The sequence below is a fragment of the Rhinatrema bivittatum genome, chromosome 2, assembly GCF_901001135.1.
Source record: "Rhinatrema bivittatum chromosome 2, aRhiBiv1.1, whole genome shotgun sequence".
Taxonomy (NCBI): Eukaryota; Metazoa; Chordata; class Amphibia; order Gymnophiona; family Rhinatrematidae; genus Rhinatrema; species Rhinatrema bivittatum.
In genome coordinates, this window is record NC_042616.1 from 114,363,798 (window position 1) to 114,388,659 (window position 24,862).

Genomic DNA, 24,862 nt, shown 5'->3' on the forward strand with positions numbered 1-24,862 from the left:
ACATAAACAAATAGGACAAACAGTATTTGATTCATTTGTGTGACCCCCTCTATTCATTTCAGGGACATGAATTCAATAAATATGGGTATATCTTATTTTCCAAAGCATACATTAGGATTTCTATTGTTCATAGGAGCAAAGCAATAACTGTAAGAAAACAATGATGAACCCTGATTGTTGGAAATCCAATGAAAAGTCCTTACAAATGAGATGCTAGATTTACTTGTAGTGAAAAGCAGCATGTTGACAGACATGTTTGTGTCTTTCCTTATCTAATTTTAGGAAGTTATTTTATGGAATCTTGAGAATAACAGTGATGTCTTGTTTGATGCCATTTGAGGAAACAAAAACAACATTTTAGAACAAGAAGAGCATTGTTACCATGCTACAATTATTAACCACAAATGTGTTTTGGGGTAAACAAATGATACCTGAATGACTTTCTTTACCTGAGAAAAATAATAATGATGCAAAATATGCACTGTAATGCCTGTTTTTCTTGTGCTAAATCTGCCAGATTGTGACTGGGAGACAGAGAGGCCAATTTTCAGCCAATTTTTGTCTAGCCACGTTATCTTATAACGTGGCTAGACAGATAAGTTTAATTTGGTGTAATTCTGACAGCTACTTTGGTATCAAGCTTCATATGTCACACATGAACTTTTAGTGAGAGAACTGTGGCTTATGGCTGAGCAAAAATATCCTCCCATCATGCAACTTGATCTAGAAATTAAAGGAGTGTTTTAAATGTTAGAGTATGAGGGAAAAAATGCAAAATAATAAAAGCTTCACCTGCCAATGCTGCTATTTATGGGAGAGAATGAGATTTATACATATTTATATCTCAGTTGATGTATATACTTCTAAGATTATTTCATCCTTTCAATTATGATAAATGCAGGATAAATACAGTATTCACTTCCTACTATGTAGCTAGTTCTCTTGATGTAAAGGACTTTTTTTATGTATTCAAAAATGTTTACATTTAACCTATAGTGAAAATGTCATGCTAATTTAGCAATGAGCCATCTACAGACAAAGACACATATTAATAGCTATGAGGCTGTTGGTTTCTATTTGCTCTATTTTTCTCATTCTGCTAAAAAAAATAAATGTTGAACAAATGGGATTCAATTACAAACGCAGATGAAATTCTGATTGGGCACACAACTATGCAAAACTGTTATCTGTAAAGGCACAGAAGTTGGAAGCTGGTGAGAAATAAATTATATACAGTTGTTCTATTCCAGCATCAATGAAAAAGATCTATGGGAATGCACTGGCGCTTCTCATAGGACCAGTATAGGACTGCTCAAATGGGTGCTTATTGATAAAGTGTTGTACACCAGAGACAGACAGAGCTGTCAAATTTAGACTGGGAGTTGAATAAAAGTCACACATCTGAAAGAGAAAAGCATATTGTAATGGAAGGTGAGGGCAGTGCTGCTTATATAGAACAAAAGTGCAAGAGGAAATTCATTGTGGTGGAAATTATCATCTGTGCAGATTTAATGTAAAATATGAGTACAAGATCTGTAGCACAACCTCCCTTTAAATGAGAACTCCAGAAAAGCCAGAATAAGGCAAGAAGTCCTAGACAGAATAAATGCTGCTGGAAAATGCATACATAGAGGTCCATATTCATTAGGCCGGGTACACTACATGTTACGATTCCTGCCCGCGGAGCTACTCTCCGCGAGCAGGCCTCTCACCATTCTCTGTGGCTCTGGCTTCTCCAATGTGACTGGGGGGCCGCCGGGGCTCAGACGCCACCAGACTACATCCTCGCGGCTTGGGACCGCTGCCACCGATGCCATTTTCATTCTGCCTGGAGGCCGCACCCACCAGTACCTCTTGCGGCGAGGAGCCGCCGCTGAAGTTCCTCCTGAGCGGCAACGGGAGGCCGCTGCCGCTCCGACGTGATCCCGTGGCCTGGAGGCCGCCCCGAAGCCTGCCTGTCCATCTGTGTCGACATGCAAGAGAGCGCCGCTGTCTGTGGTGCTGCTCCTTCCTGTGTACTGTCTGCCTTAGGTATCTGCATGTCACGCTCCTTTCTTTCAGAGGATGTGCCTGATGAGCCACAGCACGTAATTGACCCGAAGAAGATCATCTTGGCATCCACTCAGTCTGTATCCACTGGTAAAACTATCGTTCCTAAAAGACTCAGGAAGAAAGTGCTCTTTTGGGTGCACGATTCCAAGTTGGCTGGCCATCCTGGCCAACGTCGTACCCTGCTCAAGATACAAAAGCTTTATTGGTGGCCTACCATCAAAAAGGATATCTATTCCTACGTGGCATCCTGCACCAATTGTGCTAAGAACATACCTGCTTCTTAAACCATTATTTAACAAATTGCTATTTTATAAAAACACATAATAGGGTGAGATTAATTTTTGGATACAAGATAGTAGATTTCCTCCAGTGTATGCATGATTAGATCTTTAATTCCATATACATATGCTTTAGAGCAAAGACCACTGATCATTTTAGTAGCAAAAGAGGAGAATACAATATTGTTGTAACAGAATTTCTTTCTGCAGGGAATAGCTTATTGGGACTTTGAAGAAGGGTTCTTATATTTTAAGCACTTGATATTCTAAAGAGTTTTTCTTATTTTGAAGTCCATTCACTAAAATCTATGCTAATAAATGTTTTGTTGTGCATATCACTAAAATTTATTGATTTATATTCAGCCACTATGCAGCTTGGCTAATTAGCCAATAAAATTGTTTGGCTAATTTAGGCCTAGATTAATCAAATTTCTATAAATAAAGCAGAAATATGGCACGTTAGTACCTATGTTAAAAAAGGAGCGTGATTAGCAAAATTCAGGTTAACCACATTGTGTGGGTAAGTTGCACAACGTGTGAAACAGTGCGCTGCACATCATTTTATGCATTGTGCATCCTTTTATGCATCACATATTATTTTCTTGGTTGATATATATATGCCAATTTCCTGCAGCTACCTCTTTGAGGGCATGTCACACATAGGAGAGGGGATAAGTTGTTGGAGTAGGAGTTTAGCTAGTGATTTCTGAGTGTGGTGTCCTGTCTTCTGTTATCATCTGATCTCCTTTACCTTAGTCTCTTCTGTTTATCTGTGTGTGAAAGTTTTTGTAAATTTGTCTGTCTATCTTTGGCCTGGATTTATCAAAATTTGGTAAATATTGCATGAGATGGGAAGTCTTTTATGGTAATGGGGAGTTTACTGCAATTTGCACTAATACCTATATGAAGAGCTAAGTTACTGCAAATTGTAATAACTGTTTTGTACTTTGAGATAAGTGCTAGAATGTGGTATTTCCTAATACAACCATGGGGGGAGGGGAGGGGAGGGGAGAAAGAAAGAAAGAGAGAGAGAGAGAGTGAGAGAGAGAGACTTACTAGCCATAATGTCATGGCCCTAGATACGTATTTATATCTCTATGAGAGGCCCACCTAGTAACTCGAGATGAGGTTTAGGTATTAGTGTAGGGGTTAGGGGCCACTTTGACATTCAATGTGAGAAGTACGAACAGAACGGTGCTCTCTTTTGAACATTTGATGACCCTCGGAGTGAGGAAACTCACCCAAAGATGAGATTTGTGCAATGTTCTCTCAACCTAGCTTGGTAACATCAAGCTAGGTTGAGAGAACATTGCACAAATCTCATCTTTGGGTGAGTTTCCTCACTCCGAGGGTCATCAAATGTTCCCAAGAGAGCACTGTTCTGTTCATAAGTCTCGTATACAATGTCAAAGTGGCCTCTAACCCCCTACACTAATACCTAAACCTCACCTTGCGTTTCTAGGTCGGCCTCCCATAGAGATATAAATACATATCTAGGGCCATGACATTATGGCTAGTAAGTCTCTCTCTCTCTCTCTCTCTCTCACAGCTACATGGATGCTCTGGGAGCTTCAAACTACCAGAAACCAGCATCCACAAATCACATCACAACAGGTGATTAGCTATTGCACAGCTTAACACTCCTGAAAAAGTTGTAGCTAAAATCAGTGATAGGACTTTGCAAAACAGTAACCCCACCCCTAACTCCTCCTCTTTTTCAGATTTGCATCACACCACATGATATGGTGCTATCTCATGCATTAACAGCACTTTTTGCATGCAATAAGCCCTTAGTTCATTTTGATAAATGAGGGGGTTTGTGTGGTGGTGGTGAGGAGCTGGAGAGGATGATGAGGGGCATGGGGAGAGAGGAGAGGAGCAGCATGATGAGAGAATGGAAGGAGGGAGGAAAGGAGGAGGAGGAGGAGAATGGACAGGGGTAGAGATAGGAAGGAAGATTTAGAGGGGGAAGGGGGTAAGGGATAGGCAGGTGAGTGTAGTGAGAGGAGAATGGCAGGTAGACAGTGAGGGCAGAGGCAGAGGTAGTTGGCAGGGCAGATGCAGGGGGGAGGAAGGGATGGGAGTGGGAAATGGGAGCAAGAGCAAGAACGAGCATAGTGATACCTCTCTGGTAGTGGAAGTGGCATTCTATTCATCTGACAGCAAGCAGCAGAACAGATCATCTTAGGGCCTTAAAGTTCAGCATTGAGGGCAATGACATGATCATCACCAGGATCCTCAAAAGCATGCTGTTTGGGAACTAGGGGTGTGCATTCGGATTGACCGCATTAGTAAAACGCAACTCATATTTTTTTTTTACTTAAAAAATTGATTCGACATAAACGATCGGATTTCCCACATATCGAACATAGATATGTTCGATATGTGGGAAATCGCGATTGTTGAGCCAAAATAAAAATTTAAACCCCCTCACCCTCCTTAATCCCCCCCCCCAGACTTACCACAACTCCCTGGTGATCGAGCGAGGAGTGAGGACGCCATTTCTGCAATCCTTGGCGAGAAGCATGTGACGTCGGCGGCACGTCGAGTGACGCCGGCGTCACGTGATTCCCGGCTCGTTCGCGCCGGACGGCTCGTTCGGCCCAAAAAGAACTTTTGGCCAGCTTGGGGGGGTCAGGAGGCCCCCCCAAGCTGGCCAAAAGTTCTTTTTGGGCCGAACGAGCCGTCCGGCGCAAACGAGCCGGGAATCACGTGGCGCCGCGTCACTCAGACGCGACGTCACGTGATTCCCGGCAAGTTCGCGCCGGACGGCTCGTTCGGCCCAAAAAGAACTTTTGGCCAGCTTGAGGGGGTCAGGAGGCCCCCCCAAGCTGGCCAAAAGTTCTTTTTGGGCCGAACGAGCCGTCCGGCGCGAACTTGCCGGGAATCACGTGACGTCGGCGTCACGTGATTCCCGGCTCGTTCGCGCCGGACGGCTCGTTCGGCCCAAAAAGAACTTTTGGCCAGCTTGAGGGGGTCAGGAGGCCCCCCCAAGCTGGCCAAAAGTTCTTTTTGGGCCGAACGAGCCGTCCGGCGCGAACTCGCCGGGAATCACGTGACGCCGCGTCACTCGACGTGCCGCCGAAGTCACATGCTTCTCGCCAAGGATTGCAGAAATGGCGTCCTCACTCCTCGCTCGATCACCAGGGAGTTGTGGTAAGTCTGGGGGGGGGATTAAGGAGGGTGAGGGGGTTTAAATTTTTTTTTTGCACATATGTACATATACCCAACTCATTGGATTTTTTTTATGTCCATATTGGCCGCAAGTGGGACCCCCTTTCGGACATAAAAAATATGAACATAAAATTTTGCTCTGCACATCCCTATTGGGAACCATGTGGCCAAGACATCCAGGGCAGCCAAGAGCCAGATCTGGTGCACTAGTGCCCAGGTCATATCCCAACACAGTGGAGTAAAAAGAACTGGAGAGCATGTGGCCCACCACTACCGAGGCATGAAAGCCCAACTGATGAACAAGGTGGCTAACCAGAATAAATATCTGTGGCAGACTGGAAGAGGAGCCCCTTGCCCCATCATGTTGACCCCCTCCAGTCTGCCACAGAGGATAACAAATACAATGGCAGGAACCCTAGAAGACAGCATGAGAGGCAAAGTGTCTGTCTCTAAGAGTGGCATCAGCATCTTAAGGTATCATGAAGTGGGAACAAAGCAGAAAAGGTGGCAGGAAAAACATCAAGAAACTGAGAAAGGGAGAAAGCAGCACAAAGAGTGACATCAACACACCAAGCAACTATGAAAGCTGCAAAGCAGCCCTCAATAGTGGCAAGAATATCCAAAAGTATAGAGTTTGGGGTATGGAAACAAGGCAGAGTGGCAGAAAGTACTCTAAGGTGTAAAGTCTGGGTATGGCAGCAAGTCTGAGTGTCATAGACTCCCAAGGTATAGCATGAGGGCTATAACAGCAAGGCAGTGTGGAATGGAAGCTCTTTCTACTTGTCAGATTTAGTGCAAGACAAAAATCTGTCATCAGTATAATTTTTGTGACATGAGCTTTCATTTCATTCTCTACTTGAGTTTAATTTTGCTAGTTGGTTGAATAATAGGTTTCATGTGAACTTTGGTGTCTGAATGAAATTTTAGTCACATTCGGTACATATAATTTATTTCTCATCAGTATGGATGGTAAGTTGTGAGGTTTGCTGTATTAAAAAAAGGTTTTACCATTTTCTATTGCTGAATTGTCTCTTCCTTTAGTTCATTTTCAGATGTTGCTCTAATTCTCACTTACTTCTTAAACGTTTACCACATTCATAACATGGAAATCATCTCTAATCTGCATGTTTTTCCTGAATTTCTTGCTTCTGATTGAGGATTTTGTGAACAAAATACTTCAGTACAACCAACAAACAACCAGAGTGGGAGAACCAGGCTTGGATTGTAGATGGGTAGAACAAAACAAAAAACTGGAAAAGTGGTGAAGGGGAAAAAAACATTTTTATTTTGTCTTTTTTCATATTTTTTTCTTGGGACAAAACACTTCAGTGTAGCCAATAAACTAACAGAAAATAATGCAAAGGAACCTAAATTCCCAAGCTCATACTTAATAGACATGGTAGGTAGGAGGAGCAGTAGCAGCAGCAAGAACCCTGTGGTAGTATAAAGGTCATAGCAGGCAGTCAGGTCCTTTTGGTGCTATATCTGGGGCATATCAAACAGGCAAAGTGGTAACAGTCAGGCCCCTGTGGTTATAAGGGGCATGGAAGGAAGGCATATAATACAGTAACAGTAAGTCCCCATGTATCTATTAGGAGTGTTGCAACAGGCAGAGCAGCAGCAAGGCTTTAAACAGTGTTTTCATTCATCTTACCACTCGCACGGAAAATATGGAAACCCAAGAAAAGGCAGATTGATTTTTAAAAAGTACAGCTTTTCCATCAACTGTGGTGCTTGCCTTGAGTGATGAGTGCTCAGTATGTCCCCTGTCATCAAAAAGACAAATTCACCGGGCACAGTTGTTGGTAGGCAGGACAGATAGTGCTGAATCACTTTGGCTATGTCTGGCCAGATCGTAGACTTCTGTGCCCAATATGTCAACACATCTACATCCATATCCTTGATGGGCTCTGTGAGACAGCAAGTTACATAAATTTGTGCCGATCTCTTCTTTCCTTGGGTGAGCAGAGAATCTTTCATGTTAGCTGCTGTCAGCATAGCCTGGGCCAGAAGAGATGTTTCTTTACAAGCAAGATGGCTTTATCGTATTTATTTATTTATTTATTTATTTATTTGTTATTTTTATTATACCGAGTTTCATGATAGGAATCACATCAACCCGGTTTACAATTAACAATGTGAGTAAAGGCAGAGAGTAACAAAGTAAAGAACATTTCCCAATACAAGAACAAATATAGTATGAAACTTAACAAATATTATAACAATATTTTGGATGTGAGAAAGTTACAAAAAACATGGAAAAATAACTTGGATATGAAAGGAGAAGAATTGTAGAACGACTATAAGCATTTTAACCAGCTGTATCAATTAATAAATATGTATAATATTATAAAATGTAGATGTGTAGCAAAATGATTAGATAAGATATTGTTGTGAAGTATAATAAAATGTTGCTGTGACTGCGTGTGAAGTTAGTGGGATTTTTTTTTTTTTTTTTTTTTACAGTTCCTAACTTTTGTGTTTATGCTGATGATGAGTGGGGAATTTAATCCAGATCTGGGAAAGCTTTTTTAAAAAGCCAAGTTTTTAGTCTTTTCCTAAAAGTTGGAGCGCATGGTTCTTGTCTTAAGTCCGGTGGGATGGAGTTCCAAAGGATTGGACCTGCTGATGAGAGAGCTCTTGAGCTGTAGGATTTATGATGGTAGGTTTTGGCATGTGGAACCTGTAGTGATTCTTTGTAGTGTTCCCTGATGGGTCTGTCTGATGTGTGTTTTTTAAAAGGGATTTGTAGGTCCAGTTGAGTGTGTTGATGGATGTTCTTGTAGATAATCATGATGGTTTTATACATAATTCTGAAGTGGATCGGTAACCAATGAAGGTCTTTGAGGATGGGGGAGATGTGGTCGATTTTCCTGGAGTTTGTGAGGATTCTGGCTGCTGTGTTCTGTACCATTTGTAGAGGCTTGGTGTAGGAAGCTGGGAGGCCTAGTAGAAGAGAATTGCAATAATCTAGTTTGGAGAAGATTATTGCTTGCAGGATTGATCTAAAGTCATGCGCATGGAAAAGTGGCTTTATTCTTTTCAGGATATGTAATTTGTGGAAGCAGTCTTTGGTAGTTCTGTTAATGAATGGTTTGAGGCTAAGATGATTATCTAAGAAGGCTCCTAGATCTCTTACATGGGTGGTTTGTAGGAGTGTTGGAGGCTTTGAAAGTGTATTGTTGTTTTCAGGTGCTATAAGGAGATATTCCGTTTTCGACGCATTGAGGACTAGGTTTAGGCTGTTGAGGAGGTGTTTGATTTCTAGTAAGCAATTGTCCCAGTATTCCATTGTTATCGAGATTGATTCTTTTAAAGGGATCACAATCTGTACGTCGTCAGCGAAGAGGAAGTGTTTCAGGTTTAATTTTGTGAGTAATTGACAAAGTGGTAGAAGGTATATATTAAATAGAGTGGGTGACAGGGAAGAACCGTGTGGCACCCCTCTGGTGGAGGGGTGATATTGGGATTCTGTATTATGTATTTTGACCCTGTAACCTCTGTTTTCCAGGAAGGTTTTGAACCATGTTAGTGAAGTAGCTGTCACTCCAATATTTGCCAGTTGTTTTAGCAGGAGGTAATGGTTGACGGTATCAAAGGCCGCCGAGAAGTCAAGGAGGATTAGTAAAAATGCTTTGCCTTTATCGATTCCGGAGAGGAGGAAGTCTGAGAGTGAAAGAAGTAGTGTTTCTGTGCTTGCAGCTTTTCGAAAGCCATATTGGTTTGGAGACAGAATTCCGTGGTCTTCCAAGTAGTTGGAAAGTTGAGTGTTCACCAATTTCTCCATTATTTTGGCTATGAATGGAAGGTTGGAAATAGGGCGGAAGTTGTTGGGATCATTTGGATTTAGATTTGATTTTTTTAGGAGGGGTTTGATTGAAGCTGTTTTTAGCTCATCTGGGTAGATACCCTGGGATAGTGAACAGTTTATAATTTCAGCAAGTGATTTTGATATAATATCAGGAATGAGAAGTAGCATTTTGGAGGGAATTTGATCAAACGGGTGTGATGAAGGTTTCATTTTCTTCAGCACCGATTGTATCTCTGTGACAGTGATGGGTTCGAATGCGTTAAGTTGGATATCTTTGTTAGGGAGAATATATGTGTTATCTTGAGAGCTAGTGGTTAATGGCAATTGATTAAGGAGTTCAGAGATTTTTTTGCTGAAATGAAGAGCCAGTTCGTCTGCTTTGGTCTGAGAAAGTTCGGGTGGTATATCAGGAGTGATGGGTTTAGTGAGATTGGAAACGAAGGCGAATAGAGCTTTCGAATCATTGATGATGTGATGAACCTGACGGGCATAGTAGTCTCTTTTTGTTTTCTGTGTACTGATTTTGTATTGGTGGAGCGTGCGTTTGTAGTCTGACAGTGAGGCCGGAGAGGGGGCTTTACGCCATTTTCTTTCTTTCTGCCGAAGTAGTTTTTTGAGATTTCGCAGTTCATCATTGAACCAGGGTTGTCTTTTGGATGCCTTTGAAGACGGTTTTTTGGTGGTCAGTGGGCAAAGTGTGTTTGCTACTTCTTTTGTTATTTTGGACCATGATTGGATAGCGGAATTAGGTGTAGAAACATCGATGGATGGTAGTTCTGGGGCTATAACTTTGCTGAGGAGTTCAGAGTTACATGTTTTTCTGTAGAGGAAAGCGGGTCTTGATTCAGGCTTAAAATCTGGTTGTGGTAGGGAAAAACTGGTGGTGATTAAGGAGTGGTCTGACCATGGGACTTGTTGACAGTCAGGTTGATTTGTTTGGGATATGCCAGCATTTGTAAAGAAGAGGTCGAGTGTGTGTCCTCCTTTGTGAGTGGGTTTGTTGATTTGTTGTTTGAAACCCATTGCAGACATTGCGGTGAGGAAGGCTTCGCAGTTTGTTGAAAGGGGAACTTTGTCAACATGTAAGTTGAAGTCGCCCAAGATTATAGCTGGGGAGTCAAGGTTAAGGTGTAAAGTTATAGTTTCTAGAATGGGAGAGGTGTCTGACTCTAGCAGGCCTGGAGGGGCGTAAACTAGAAGGATTTGGAGATCTTCTGATTTGAACAATCCTAATTCTAATTTGGTATTTGTGTTGATAGGATAGGGTGTGAACCTCAAGGATTTTTTGGCAGCTAGAAAGATACCCCCTCCTCTTTTTTTTTGTCTTGGGATAGAGAAGAAGTCGTAGATCTGTGTTGGAAGTTGGTTAATGAGTGCGATGTCAGTGGGTTTGAGCCATGTTTCTGTTATGGCGCAAAAATCCGGAGTTGAGTCCAGCAGTAGGTCGTTAAGTATTAAAGTTTTGTTGGTCAGTGATTGTGCGTTAAATAGGAAGATGGTAAATAAGGTGAGACCTAGAAACTGTGTGGTAGGGGAAATCATGATTGGTATAAGGGATTTGTAGGTGCGTGGGCGGGTAGGGCATTTTCAGTTGAATGAAGGCTTGTTATAGATACCAGAGGAATGGCAATATGAATGCTGCTGTGGGTTGGATGGGTGCTGAATGAATGCTGTTAAAGGTCAGTTGAGCGTTGAATGAATGCTGTAGTGGGCTGGTTTGGTGCTGGTTGAATGCTGCTGTAGTTTGACTGCATGCTGGTTGAATACTGCTGTATTTTAGCTGCGTTCTGGTTGAATGCTGCTGTAGTTTGGCTGTGTGCTGGTTGAATGCTGCTGCAGTTTGGCTGCGTGCTGGTTGACTGCGTGCTGGTTTGACTGCGTGCTGGTTTGACTGCGTGCTGGTTGAATGCTGCTGTATTTTAGCTGCGTGCTGGTTGAATGCTGCTGTATTTTAGCTGCGTGCTGGTTGAATGCTGCTGTAGTTTGGCTGCGTGCTGGTTGAATGCTGCTGTAGTTTGGCTGCGTGCTGGTTGACTGCGTGCTGGTTTGACTGCGTGCTGATTGAATGCTGCTGTATTTTAGCTGCGTGCTGGTTGAATGCTGCTGTAGTTTGGCTGCGTGCTGGTTGAATGCTGCTGTAGTTTGACTGCGTGCTGGTTTGACTGCGTGCTAGTTGAATGCTGCTGTAGTTTAGCTGCGTGCTGGTTGAATGCTGCTGTAGTTTGACTGCTTGCTGGTTGAATGCTGCTGTAGTTTGACTGCTTGCTGGTTGAATGCTGCTGTGGTTTGACTGCGTGCTGGTTGAATGCTGCTGTAGTTTAGCTGCGTGCTGGTTGAATGCTGCTGTGGTTTGACTGCGTGCTGGTTGAATGCTGCTGTGGTTTGGCTGCGTGCTGGTTGAATGCTGCTGTAGTTTGGCTGCGTGCTGGTTGAATGCTGCTGTAGTTTGACTGCGTGCTGGTTTGACTGCGTGCTAGTTGAATGCTGCTGTAGTTTAGCTGCGTGCTGGTTGAATGCTGCTGTAGTTTGACTGCTTGCTGGTTGAATGCTGCTGTAGTTTGACTGCTTGCTGGTTGAATGCTGCTGTGGTTTGACTGCGTGCTGGTTGAATGCTGCTGTAGTTTAGCTGCGTGCTGGTTGAATCTGCTGTGGTTTGACTGCGTGCTGGTTGAATGCTGCTGTGGTTTGACTGCGTGCTGGTTGAATGTTGCTGTAAATTGATTACGAGTTGATGAATGCTTCTGTGAACTGCCCAAGTAGTGGCAAGTAACTACTAAAGGGGCCTTGGATCTGGTTCCAGTGTCTCTCCAAGGGGCTCGCTAAGGGGCAGGCCCCTTAGGTCGCACCCCTTTGGGAGCGCGACGCCTGGCGCGCGACGCCCGGCGGGAGTCGCCGCGATTTAAAGGGCTTATTGGCGCCTTCTGATTGGCCTAATGCCTTTCGAGGGGCGCGGCTGACTCACCGGGTGAGCTCTGAGCAGGAGCTTCCTTCGCCTTTTTTTTTCTGTTTTCTGTTCTGTTTGGCTTTTGGTTTCGGTTTCGTTATATTCGGTGGCCTCCTCTGCACGGCTCGCGGTGGGAACGAGCGGGCTCTTACCCCGATTGGGCCTCGAGAGCCCCGACAGAGGAGGAGGAGGTAAGCGGGTGCCGGAGTCCGACGAAGAGAGAAGGGCTGCCGGCAGGAGTCGCCGCGATTTAAAGGGCTTATTGGCGCCTTCTGATTGGCCTAATGCCTTTCGAGGGGCGCGGCTGACTCACCGGGTGAGCTCTGAGCAGGAGCTTCCTTCGCCTTTTTTTTTCTGTTTTCTGTTCTGTTTGGCTTTTGGTTTCGGTTTCGTTATATTCGGTGGCCTCCTCTGCACGGCTCGCGGTGGGAACGAGCGGGCTCTTACCCCGATTGGGCCTCGAGAGCCCCGACAGAGGAGGAGGAGGTAAGCGGGTGCCGGAGTTCGACGAAGAGAGAAGGGCTGCCGGCGGGAGTCGCCGCGATTTAAAGGGCTTATTGGCGCCTTCTGATTGGCCTAATGCCTTTCGAGGGGCGCGGCTGACTCACCGGGTGAGCTCTGAGCAGGAGCTTCCTTCGCCTTTTTTTTTTCTGTTTTCTGTTCTGTTTGGCTTTTGGTTTCGGTTTCGTTATATTCGGTGGCCTCCTCTGCACGGCTCGCGGTGGGAACGAGCGGGCTCTTACCCCGATTGGGCCTCGAGAGCCCCGACAGAGGAGGAGGAGGTAAGCGGGTGCCGGAGTCCGACGAAGAGAGAAGGGCTGCCGGCGGGAGTCGCCGCGATTTAAAGGGCTTATTGGCGCCTTCTGATTGGCCTAATGCCTTTCGAGGGGCGCGGCTGACTCACCGGGTGAGCTCTGAGCAGGAGCTTCCTTCGCCTTTTTTTTTCTGTTTTCTGTTCTGTTTGGCTTTTGGTTTTTAGATGGAGGAGGGAGTACTAGCTGACTATGTAAGAACATAAGAACATGCCATACTGGGTCAGACCAAGGGTCCATCAAGCCCAGCATCCTGTGGCCAATCCAGGCCATAAGAACCTGGCAAGTAACCAAAAACTATTTCATGCTACTTTTGCGAGTCATAGCAGTGGCTATTTTCTAAGTCAACTTAATTAATAGCAGGTAATGGACTTCTCCTCCAAGAACTTATCCAATCCTTTTTTAAACACAGTTACACTAATTGCACTAACCACGTACTCTGGCAACAAATTCCAGAGTTTAATTGTGCATTGAGGGAAAAAGAACTTTCTCCGATTAGTTTTAAATGTGCCACATGCTAACTTCATAGAGTGCCCCCTAGATTTTCTATTATCCGAAAAATAAATAACTTATTCTCATTAACCCCTTCTAGACCTCTCATGATTTTAAACACCTCTATCATATCCTCCCTCAGCCGTCTCTTCTCCAAGATGAACAGCCCTAACCTCTTTAATCTTTCTCATAGGGGAGCTGTTCCATTCCCTTTATCATTTTGATCGGCCTTCTCTGTACCTTCTCCATCGTTTGCTCCTCCTTGCACTACTCTCTAAGGTGGCCACTGTTTCCTCCTGTGCTACATCTTTACTCTACTTATGTCCTCTTCACAGACTTTAGATACCAGAATCTCCTTCTTGAATGAAGGACTGCTGAGACTTCAGGGCAAGACCTCCTTTCACCTATGAATCACAAAGTGTAACAAGCATGTATGTATTGTTTTGTGTGAGAGGTTTCAGTTTCTCTTTCACTTGCTGATGCAATGAATCTCAATATTGCAACACCTCTGCTTCCATTTCCTCTTGCTCACAGAAGCCCTCTAACTTTTCCTCCAGAATATTTAAATAGGGATGACCCACCCAGGGTGGCACTTCTGGAATGGATATCCTATGTGGCATCCATGACGAGGTCCAGGATTTGTACCAGCTGCCTCATCAATACCCAATCATTTTGCCCAAGGGAGCAATGCATACCTATCTCTGTTTCCAAAGACAGATTATAGAGGGGTGTCTGCTGCTCCACCATCCTCTGTAGCATTGTATAGGTGGAATTCCAGCAAGTGCCAATATCTGCAATGAGATGCTTGTGAGGCATCCACATTTTTGCCCTGCTTTTCATGCCCTTCCTTCATGCTTCTCTGGAAGTGCCCTACTATTTCTCTGCACTTGTCTATCAACTCCTTTAGGTATTCATGATCATGGCCTTTGGACCCTGGCTCCAGGTAATCCTTCACTGCCAGATTCAGAATGTATGCAAAACATCAGATACCCTGAAAGCCCCGATGGTATATTGCCTTCACCATATTTTGACTATTGTCTGTGACAAAGAACCCTGCCTGGAAATTTCTGACTCTCCTCATCTAGTTGCCAGCTCCCCATTATCTTCCTAATAGATGATAGAATATTGGCCGAGTTATGGGCCTCATCCATCAACTGGGTGTGCAGCAAAGTCCACCTGCACCCTGATGCTTGGTTACTGCTAGAGCTGCTGCCTGCCTGCCCCTGCCTTAGCCAGGTTCCACCAGGGTGCTGTTAGGGAGAGATAAGAGAGTATAGCATTTGTGGGAGTCCACATAGCACTGGTGAAACATCTGCCACTCTCCTTTGCATTAACCAGTAGCATATGGATAAGACTATGACTCTGGTTGTATAAGTTGGGGTTGACTAGAGAAGCATGCTAAGAGACCTTTCTCCGTGCTTTGATTTTCATTTAATTTTATTGCTGCCAGTATGCCTCATACCAAGCATAAGACGAAACTAAGAGAGAATACCTTTTCTTTTTCCTTAAAAGAATTACAGTAGCTTCGGATTGAGAACTTTTTCATGGACCTCCCGCCAACTCCACTGGATGTGTGGCCCTCTTTGGTCTCCAACACAGACCGAGCTTTTGCTCCGTTGGCCAAAGTTTTTTTCACTCAGCCCCAGTGCGCTGACAACACTTTCCCCTCCGCATACTGTTTTTTCTGCCAGTAAGGCAGCTCAGTCAATGCCCTGATGGGAGGCAGGGAATTCAATCAAAGGAGGGATTGGACCAGAGGATTTTAGAAGAAATACAGCGGCTCCATTTTCACTGGAGCCTTTGAGAATGGATGAATTTATGGGCTCTGTTCCTGTTACAACACTCCCTAGAACTGAGGAAGGCATTAACCTCTAGAGATGTGAATCATGTGATCGATCATCTTAACGATTGATTTTGGCTGGGGGGGAGGGAATCTGATCGTCGCGGTTTTGTTTTTTTAAAAATCGTTTAAATCGTAAATCGGGGGAGGGCAGGAAAACCGGCACACTAAAATAACCCTAAAACCCACCCGACCCTTTAAAATAAATCCCCCACCCTCCCGAACCCCCCCAAAATGTTTTAAATCACCTGGGGTCCAGTGGGGGGGTCCCGCTGTGATCTTCCACTCTCGGGCCACGGCTGCGTTAATAGAAATGGTGCCGGCGCCATTTTGGTTCCTGTCCCCCAACGTCACGAGCGCAGGAGATCACTCCCGGACCCCCGCTGGACCCCCAGGGACTTTTGGCTAGCTTGGGGAGGCATCCTGACCCCCACAAGACTTGCCAAAAGTCCAGCAGGGGTCCGGGAGCGACCTCCTGCACTCGGGTCATATTGCCGTATTGAAAAATGGTGCCGGCCATACGGCCATACGGCCGGCACCATTTTGCAATACGGCAATACGAGTGCCATTTTGCAATACGGCCCAAGTATTGCAAAATGGCGCCGGCCGTATGGCCGTATTGTCATATTGCAAAGGCGCCGGCCGTATGGCCGTATGGCCGGCGCCATTTTGCAATACGACAATACGACCCGAGTGCAGGAGGTCATACGGCCATACGGCCATACGGCCGGTGCCATTTTGCAATACGGCAATACGGCCATACGGCCGGTGCCATTTTGCAATACGGCCCGAGTATTGCAAAATGGCGCCGGCCGTATGGCCGTATTGCCGTATTGCAAAGGCGCCGACCGTATGGCCGTATAGCCGGCGCCATTTTGCAATACGGCAATACGACCCGAGTGCAGGAGGTCGCTCCCGGACCCCCGCTGGACTTTTGACAAGTCTTGTGGTGGTCAGGAGGCCCCCACAAGCTGGCCAAAAGTCCCTGGGGGTCCAGCGGGGGTCCGAGAGCGATCTCCTGCGCTCGGAAAGTCGGGGGACAGGAACCAAAATGGCGCCGGCGCTACCTTTGCCCTGTCATATGACAGGGCAAAGGTAGTGCCGGTGCCATTTCTATTAACGCAGCCGTGGCCCGAGAGTGGAAGATCACACCGGGATCCCCCCACTGGACCCCAGGTAATTTAAAACATTTTGCAATACGGCCCAAGTATTGCAAAATGGCGCCAGCCGTATGGCCGTATTGCCGTATTGCAAAGGCGCCGGCCGTATGGCCGGCGCAATTTTGCAATACGACAATACGACCCGAGTGCAGGAGGTCATACGGCCATACGGCCATACGGCCGGTGCCATTTTGCAATACGGCCCCACTGGACCCCAGGTAATTTAAAACATTTTGGGGGGGTTCGGGAGGGTGGGGGATTTATTTTAAAGGGTTGGGGTGGGTTTTAGGGTTGTTTTAGTGTGCCGGTTTTCTCGCCCTCCCCCTTCCCCTCCCCCTCCCCCGAATTATGATTTTTGACGATAAATCGGGGGAATTCCTATTGTTTCGTGCCTTTAACGATTTTTGATGATTTAAAATATATCGGACGATTTTTTAAATCGTCAAAAAACGATTCACATCCCTCCCTATGAGAGTTGGTGATGGGGGCACCAACGTATGTCCGACATCTAGACCACCTTTGATTAATCCTGCCATGATAACTTTGAACACTGTTTGGAATGTACTTATTTCTTTGGAATTAGCTATTTCCTTTTTAACCACCATTACTCTTGACACTAATCATCATGTCCTTGCCACTGAAAGCCTGGTTGCTACTCATGATACAAAGTCTGAGGAATTGGAATCCCGGATTTCTACAGTTGAGAATGTTCAGCACAAGTTGCTTCAATCTGATCTGGTTTAATCTAAAAAGTTGGAGAATGTTGAGAGCTCTCTCAGATTTTTTAATTTGAAGGGCTTCAATTTTCCACTAGTTAAAATGATTTCCCCATATGATTTATTTAAGAGCTACTTTTTCAGATCCTCAAAATTCTGTCAGACACTGTGCCTGTTATTTCTAAAATTTACTATCTGCCTCAAAATGAAGATGGAACATTTGAAAATCAAGTGTCAGATTCTTCTTTAAATCTGATGGACATTCTTTAATTGTCTCAAGAGGCAGTGATTCTTAAGAGAGGAACTTTGCTGGTTTCTTTTGCATTTTTTTCTGATAGAAATGCTGTGCTCAGGTTCTTTCTTCATAGCCAATCACAGCTATTTCATGGCCAGAAAATTTGCATATATCCAGATATCACAAGAATAACTGAAGAGTGCAGGAAGAAATTTCTTTCAATGAAACCTGAAGTACTGCCGTGTTGGGCAAAATTTATTTTAAGATATCCTTGCAAATATTTAGCAAAACATCTTAATTCTAATTACATTTTTTTTAACATTCACAATTACAGATGTTGCTTGATTCTCATGCCTAAGGAATTCTCTTATTTGGCTCGGTTGGTTAGATGAATGGTTGAATAATCTCTTGAGATTTGCTTTTTATTTTTCATTTCATAGTAATATTCGCTCTTTATCCTCTTGGTTTATCCCTTCTTTCCTGTTATTAGGAAATATGTACATTAGTGATATATTCACTTTCATATTATTCTTATTTTCTAGTATAATGATTCTGATGCTTATCTCCTTTTTTCCAGTACAAAATGATTCTTGTGTTTATTTGTAAAACTCATTAAAAATAAAATTAAAAAAAAAAAGTTGGGATTGACTTTTTTACTAAATGTGATCCTGAAGGGGATTTTTAAATTTGAGGATAACACCTGCAGCAAGCACTTAAAATTCATATTCTCTACTATTTGCAGGGGCTGGTCATCAAGAGTAATTATTTTCCTGATGTTCCAGGTTACAATTTTAAGTAGAACATTTAAAACAAATCGGAGAGATTCTTTTTCACTCCACACACAATTAAGCTCTGGAATTAGTTGCCAGAGGATGTGGTTAAGGCAGTTAGAATTGCTGGGTTTAAAAAAAAGTTTGGATAAGTTCTGGGAGGAGAAGTCCATATACTGTTATTAATTAATAGAGAATACCTACTGCTTGTTGCTGGCATTAGTAGCATGGGATCTATTTAATATTTGGGTACTTGCCAGGTACTTGTGACTTGGATTGGCCACTGTTGGAAACAGGATACTGGGCTTGATGCTGCCCACCTCTTACCACAGAACAATGCTACTGAACACCACCCTAATTCCTCCATGGTGGGTTGTTGTTTATGACGCATGGCAGGGGGATACTGGCTTGCCACCTGACTCCTGGAAGGGACTGAGGGCATGGGATCATGTTGGGAACAGCCTTCACCTTTTCAACCAATTTCTTCTGACTGGAAGAAGGGGACCCCTTCCTACTACTACCACTCTTTCCAGATGCTAGTGCCAGTGGATGCTGTTTCTGCAGGTGATGCAATATAAATCATTTGTAAAATTCACCACTTGCTTGCCTCGGCATATCCTCTCCAAATTTCAGTTTCTTTTAGTTGGAGCTTCCTCCCTCTCCTTTCATTTTGGATTTGAAAAAAACCCTTTTCAGTTTAGGTGTGGGACTCTCTGCTTTAGTGCTTCCTCTGCCAACAAATATCGACCTTTACCTTCCTCTGAAATGATGGACTTTAATACTGTCTACTGCAATTTGGATGATAACAGGATTGTTCTTTATTATTTGTTGTACTATAATTGACTTTGTGTACAGCACTGGCAGTACTACTCTGTGTGTAAGTGTGGAGAACTACATACACATAAGCAATGCAGTATTGTGCTTTGTACTAGTGCACAGTTAAAACTCCTTTTGTCTACTCAACAGTTCTATGAAACAAACACTGGCAGCCTGCCTGGTATGCTGCTTGCTGCAGTCTCTCCATTCACTGTATTACTCACCTCACCGGACTGGACAGTACCCTGTGCCCACCCAAGAAAGGGAAAAAAAACACTTTGTACTGGCACTTTTTCCCTCAAACACATAGACTTTACGTGCCCCCTCCTCCAAGAGAGAAAACAATTTGTAGCCTGGCACTTTCTTCCTTTCTCAGTGGATGAGACAAGTGCAGCGGTACTAGCAGCAAGAAGGTAAAAAAAAAAAATGTTTCTAAAGTTGAAGTACAATGAAGTTTGAACAGTATGTGAGAGCAGAGCTCAATAATAACCTCTTTCCTGGACAAAGTTTAAGAAAATATGCACAGCACACTCTACTCACACATGCTGAGACTCCAAGATCAGTGTCACTGGATCCAGAGAGCAGCAATAAGTTGAATTGGAGTTCAGATTGCTTCACTCTAATATGTTGTCTGTGTGGTCTGTTATGGGAATCTCAGTTTAGTGGACCCTTGGGCCGACCTGCAAGAGACTGGGAAAGTTGGTCAATGACTCTAGTAACTAATAGGCTGGGAGGCAGATGTTCAGGCAGGATGAGAGGTGCTCTTCAACCTGGAAGCTGCAACTCCCCCGGGAGGAGCTCGTAGGAGCTCAACCACTGGGACTTAGGTGGCTTCACCCTTGGAAGCCGAAGCCCCCCCAGGAGGAGCCCGTAGGGGCCCGGCTGCTGGGACTTAGGCGGTAGTGGATCAGGACTGGGAACTGGAACCAGACTAGGACAGTAGGTCAGTACTGTAACTGGGTACGGGTTCTGGAACCAGGCAGGAACTGTAGCAAGACTCGGGTACTGGATCCAGGCAGGAACTGTAGCAAGACTCAGGTACTGAAACCAGGCAGGTACTGTAGCAGGCAAGCAGGAACTCAGGTACTGGAACCAGGCAGGTACAGTAGCAGGACTCGGGTACTGGATCCAGGCAGGAACTGTAGCTAGACTCGGGTACTGGAACCAGGCAGGTATAGTAGCAGGACTTGGGTACTGGAAAAAGGCAAGAACTGTAGTAGGTAAACAGGAACCAGGCAGGTACTGTAGCAGACAAGCAGGAACCAAGCAGGAACGGAGCGAATAGCCAGCAGGTCGCTCCAGGGCACAGCGCAACAGGGATCCGGTAGGTAAGCCCGTTGCAAGGCAAAGACTGGGTGACCGCGGCCGGCTTATAAAGGCCGCAGCATCTGATGTCAGGAAATATGAACAGGGTAGCAATTGTCCAGAATCTGGCTCAGCACGGCCCCCACGGCCACATTGGAGGCATCAACTTCCACCACAAAGGACCAGCTGGGATCCGGATGATGAAGGCAGGTGTCTAAGAAGAAGGCTTCCTTAAGAGCCTAAAAAGCTTGGCAGGCGGGAACAGGCCAATCCACCGCGTTGGCCCCCTTTCGGGTAAGAGCAATCAACGGGGCCATGATGCGGGAGTAGTTAGGAATAAAGTGGCGGTAGAAATTGGAAAAGCCGAGGAAGCGTTGCAACGCTTTAAGGCCCTTAGGTCGGGGCCAATTCTTAATTGCCGCCACTTTCTCAGGATCCATTTGAAAGCCTGTTGCAGAGACTATGTAGCCCAGGAACGGCAGGGACGTCTTCTCAAAGCTACCTTTTTCCAGTTTCGCTTAGCGACCGTGCTCCCTAAGTATCTGAAGCACTTGTCGGACATGCTGGCGGTGTGAAGGCAGGTCCTGGGAGTAGATTAACACATCGTCAACATAAGGTGTAAGGAGAAGAAAAGGCAGATGGTATGAACCTCAAAGGAAGAAAAGAGGTGGGACTGCAGTGGGAGAAGGGGCTGAGATTTATAGGAAAGGGAAGGTACGAGGCCAAAGAAGTAAAGTGGTGAAAAAAATGCTTTCTTCAGAAAGAACAGCATCAAAAGCAAAATCATCAGGGGGCAGACAGGTCTCAGTCAGAACAAAAAGATGGAAAGGATCATTAATATAGAGGTCATGAGTTTATTAGAAATTGAGCAGGATTTCTGTAGAGCAGTGTTTCTAAACATTTTTGATACGAATGACTGGTTGACTGACCTCCTAATTGATGAAAAACATGTTTATTTTTTTTACTCTTTTACCATTCAAAACCATGAAAACATAGAATACATTCAGTTTAACATAGCACAATCATGATATTCAAATGGAACTTGTGGAATGGGTCTTTATTTGCAATAGTTAAAACATAAGAACATGCCATACTGGGTCAGACCAAGGTCCATCAAGCCCAGCATCCTGTTTCCAACAGGGGCCAATCCAGGCCATAGGAACCTGGCAAGTACCCAAAAACTAAGTCTATTCCATGTTACCGTTGCTAGTAATAGCGGTGGTTATTTTCTAAGTCACTTAATTAATAGCAGGTAATGGACTTCTCCTCCAAGAACTTATCCAATCCTTTTTTAAACACAGCTATACTAACTGCACTAACCACATCCTCTGGCAAAAACTTCCAGTGTTTAATTGTGCATTGAGTAAAAAGAACTTTCTCCGATTAGTTTTAAATGTGTCACATGCTAACTTCATGGAGTGCCCCCTAGTCCTTCTATTATCCAAAAGATTCACATTTACCCATTCCAGACCTCTCATGATTTAAAACACCTCTATCATATCCCCCCTCAGCCATCTCTACTCCAAGCTGAAAAGTCCTAACCTCTTTAGTCTTTCCTCATATGGGAGTTGTTCCATCCTCTTTATCATTCTGACGGCTCTTCTCTGTACCTTCTCCATCGAAACTATATTGTTTTTGAGATACGGCGACCAGAATTGTACACAGTATTCAAGGTGCGGTCTCACCATGGAGCGATACAGAGGCATTATTTATTTTTTTATTTAACATTTTTTATATACCGAAATTCTAGCAACAATGTTGCTAATCATTTCGGTTTACATATAACATTGGAGTGACTTAAAATGTGAGTCTTACATGGAACAGGAAAATGAACTTGGAGACAATTGAATAAATACTAATAACAAATAACATTAAAACAACAACAGTAGTAATAGACATGTTATATACAGGCGATTAAAATGAATCAGTTATGAATAAGATAAGGCTTGGGCCAAGCCTGACGCAGAGGCCTCGGTCGATACCCAAAAAAGGTTTTACCTGATCAATCTGGTATCCATTGGCAAGGCTGGGCCTCTGCCCGGACCCAGGCCCGATGCCATGACCCAACCTGGAGGCTGGGTCCCAACGCCAGGGCCTTGGCCTAGGCTGTTGACGACACAACCCAGATGCTTTGGTCCGGACCCAGGCCCAAGGCCAGGTCCAGGCGCTGGGGCCTTGGCCAGACCCAGGCCTGGCCTGGATTCCCTTTCTAATAATTCCCAACATTCTGTTTGCCTTTTTGATTGCCGCAGCACACTGAATTGACAATTTCAATGTGTTATCCACTATGACGCCTCAATCTCTTTCTTGGGTGATAGCTCCTAATATGGAACTTAACATTTGTAACTATAGCATGGGTTTTTTTCCCTATATGCATCAGCTTGCACTTATCCACATTAAATTTCATCTGCCATTTGGATGCCCAATTTTCCAGTCTCACAAGGTCTTCCTGCAATTTATCACAGTCTACTTGTGATTTAACTACTCTGAATAATTTTGTATCATCTGCAAATTTGATTACCTCACTTGTCGTATTTCCTTCCAGATAATTTATAAATATATTGAAAAGTATGGGTCCTAATACAGATCCCTGAGGCACTTCACTGCCCATTCCCTTCCACTGAGAAAGTTGTCCATTTAATCCTAATCTCTGTTTCCTGTCTTTAGCCAGTTTGTAATCCATGAAAAGACATCGCCACCTATCCCTAATTTTCCTAGAAGCCTCTCATGAGGAACTTTGTAAAACGCCTTCTGAAAATCTAAATACACTACATATACCGGTTCACCTTTATATATGTTTATTAACTCCTTCAAAAAAGTGAAACAGATTTGTTAGGCAAGACTTGCCTTGGGTAAAGCCGTGCTGACTTTATTCCATTAAACCATGTCTTTCTATATTTTCTGTGATTTTGATATTTACAACACTTTCCAATATTTTTCCTGGCACTGAAGTCAGGCTAACTGGTCTGTAGTTTCCTGGATCGCCCTGGAGCCCTTTTTAAATATTGGGGTTACATTAGCCACCCTCCAGTCTTCAGGTACAATGGATGATTTTAATGATAGATTACACATTTTTACTAATAGGTCTGAAATTTCATTTTTTAGTTCCTTCAGAACCCTGGGGTGTGTACCATTCGGTCCAGGTTATTTACTACTCTTCAGTTTTTCAATCAGGCCTACCACATCTTCTAGGTTCACTGTGATTTGGTTCAATCCATCTGAATCATTATCCATGAAAACCTTCTCCAGTACGGGTATCTCCCCAACATCCTCTTCAGTAAACACCAAAGCAAAGACATTGTTTAATCTTTTCATGATGGCCTTATCTTCTCTAAGTGCCCCTTTAACCCCTCGATCATCTAAGCCCTCACAGGCTTTCTGCTTTGGATATATTTAAAAAGGTTTTTACTGTGAGTTTTTGCCTCTACGGTCAACTTCTTTTCAAATTCTCTCTTAGCCTGTCTTATCAATGTCTTACATTTAACTTGCCAACACTTATGTATTATCCTATTTTCTTCTGTTTGATCGTTCTTCCAATTTTTGAATGAAGATCTTTTGACTAAAATAGCTTCTTTCACCTCACCTTTTGACCATGCCGGTAATTGTTTTGCCTTGTACAGTGTACAGTGTACAACACTGGTTGGAAACAGTTATCATAGGCAAACCTTTAATTTGAAAATGCATTTTCTTATCCACATAACTGTGGAATTGTATTTGAAGAGCTCAAGTGATGTGGCTCCTCTCTGGTCTACTTCTCTCCCGGTCTCAATCTCACCTTCATTGCTGTCCTTCATCTGTCTTCTACTCAACACCTTCCACAATATCTCCTCTTACAGTCCCTTTCCTCCATCAGTAAACCCCAATGAATCCTGTTACCTGAGTCCTTGAAATAGCATGTGAGCTAAAAATGTAATAACTGGTCTAAGGCAAGTATTAAAAATTAGGCATTAGTGATCATACCCTAAATACCACATAAAGGAGAACATACCAAACTATTTAGCACACATTCAGTCAATCCTAATTTGCATATGACATTCCTGCATTTACACATGCAGTCAAGGTTATTTTAGCTCATACACACTGTCTTTTTACATTTAATTAGTGTGCATGCTAGAGCTGTTATGAAAGTGGACCCCTGTTTCGAGGTAGTCAGCTACCGTCGAAGGGCGAGGCCGTTGGACAAGAGGAAGTTGAATGAAGACTTCACCCTGGAAGCACGCAACCCCCCCAGGAGGAGCCTGTAGGGATCCGGCCTCTGGGACTTAGGAGAATCCTCTGAAGACTGACGAAAGGTCTGGATGCAGGCGCCTCCTGCAGGTAGTGGGTTCCAGATGGCTGGCGCCTCCAGCAGGTCGTGGCAGTCTGAGGACGGAGTCGTAGAAGAATCCAAATTCGGTCCGGTGGTTCGGTACACAGACGAGGTCCAAATCCAGTCCAGGGTCTAAGCAGAATGGTCC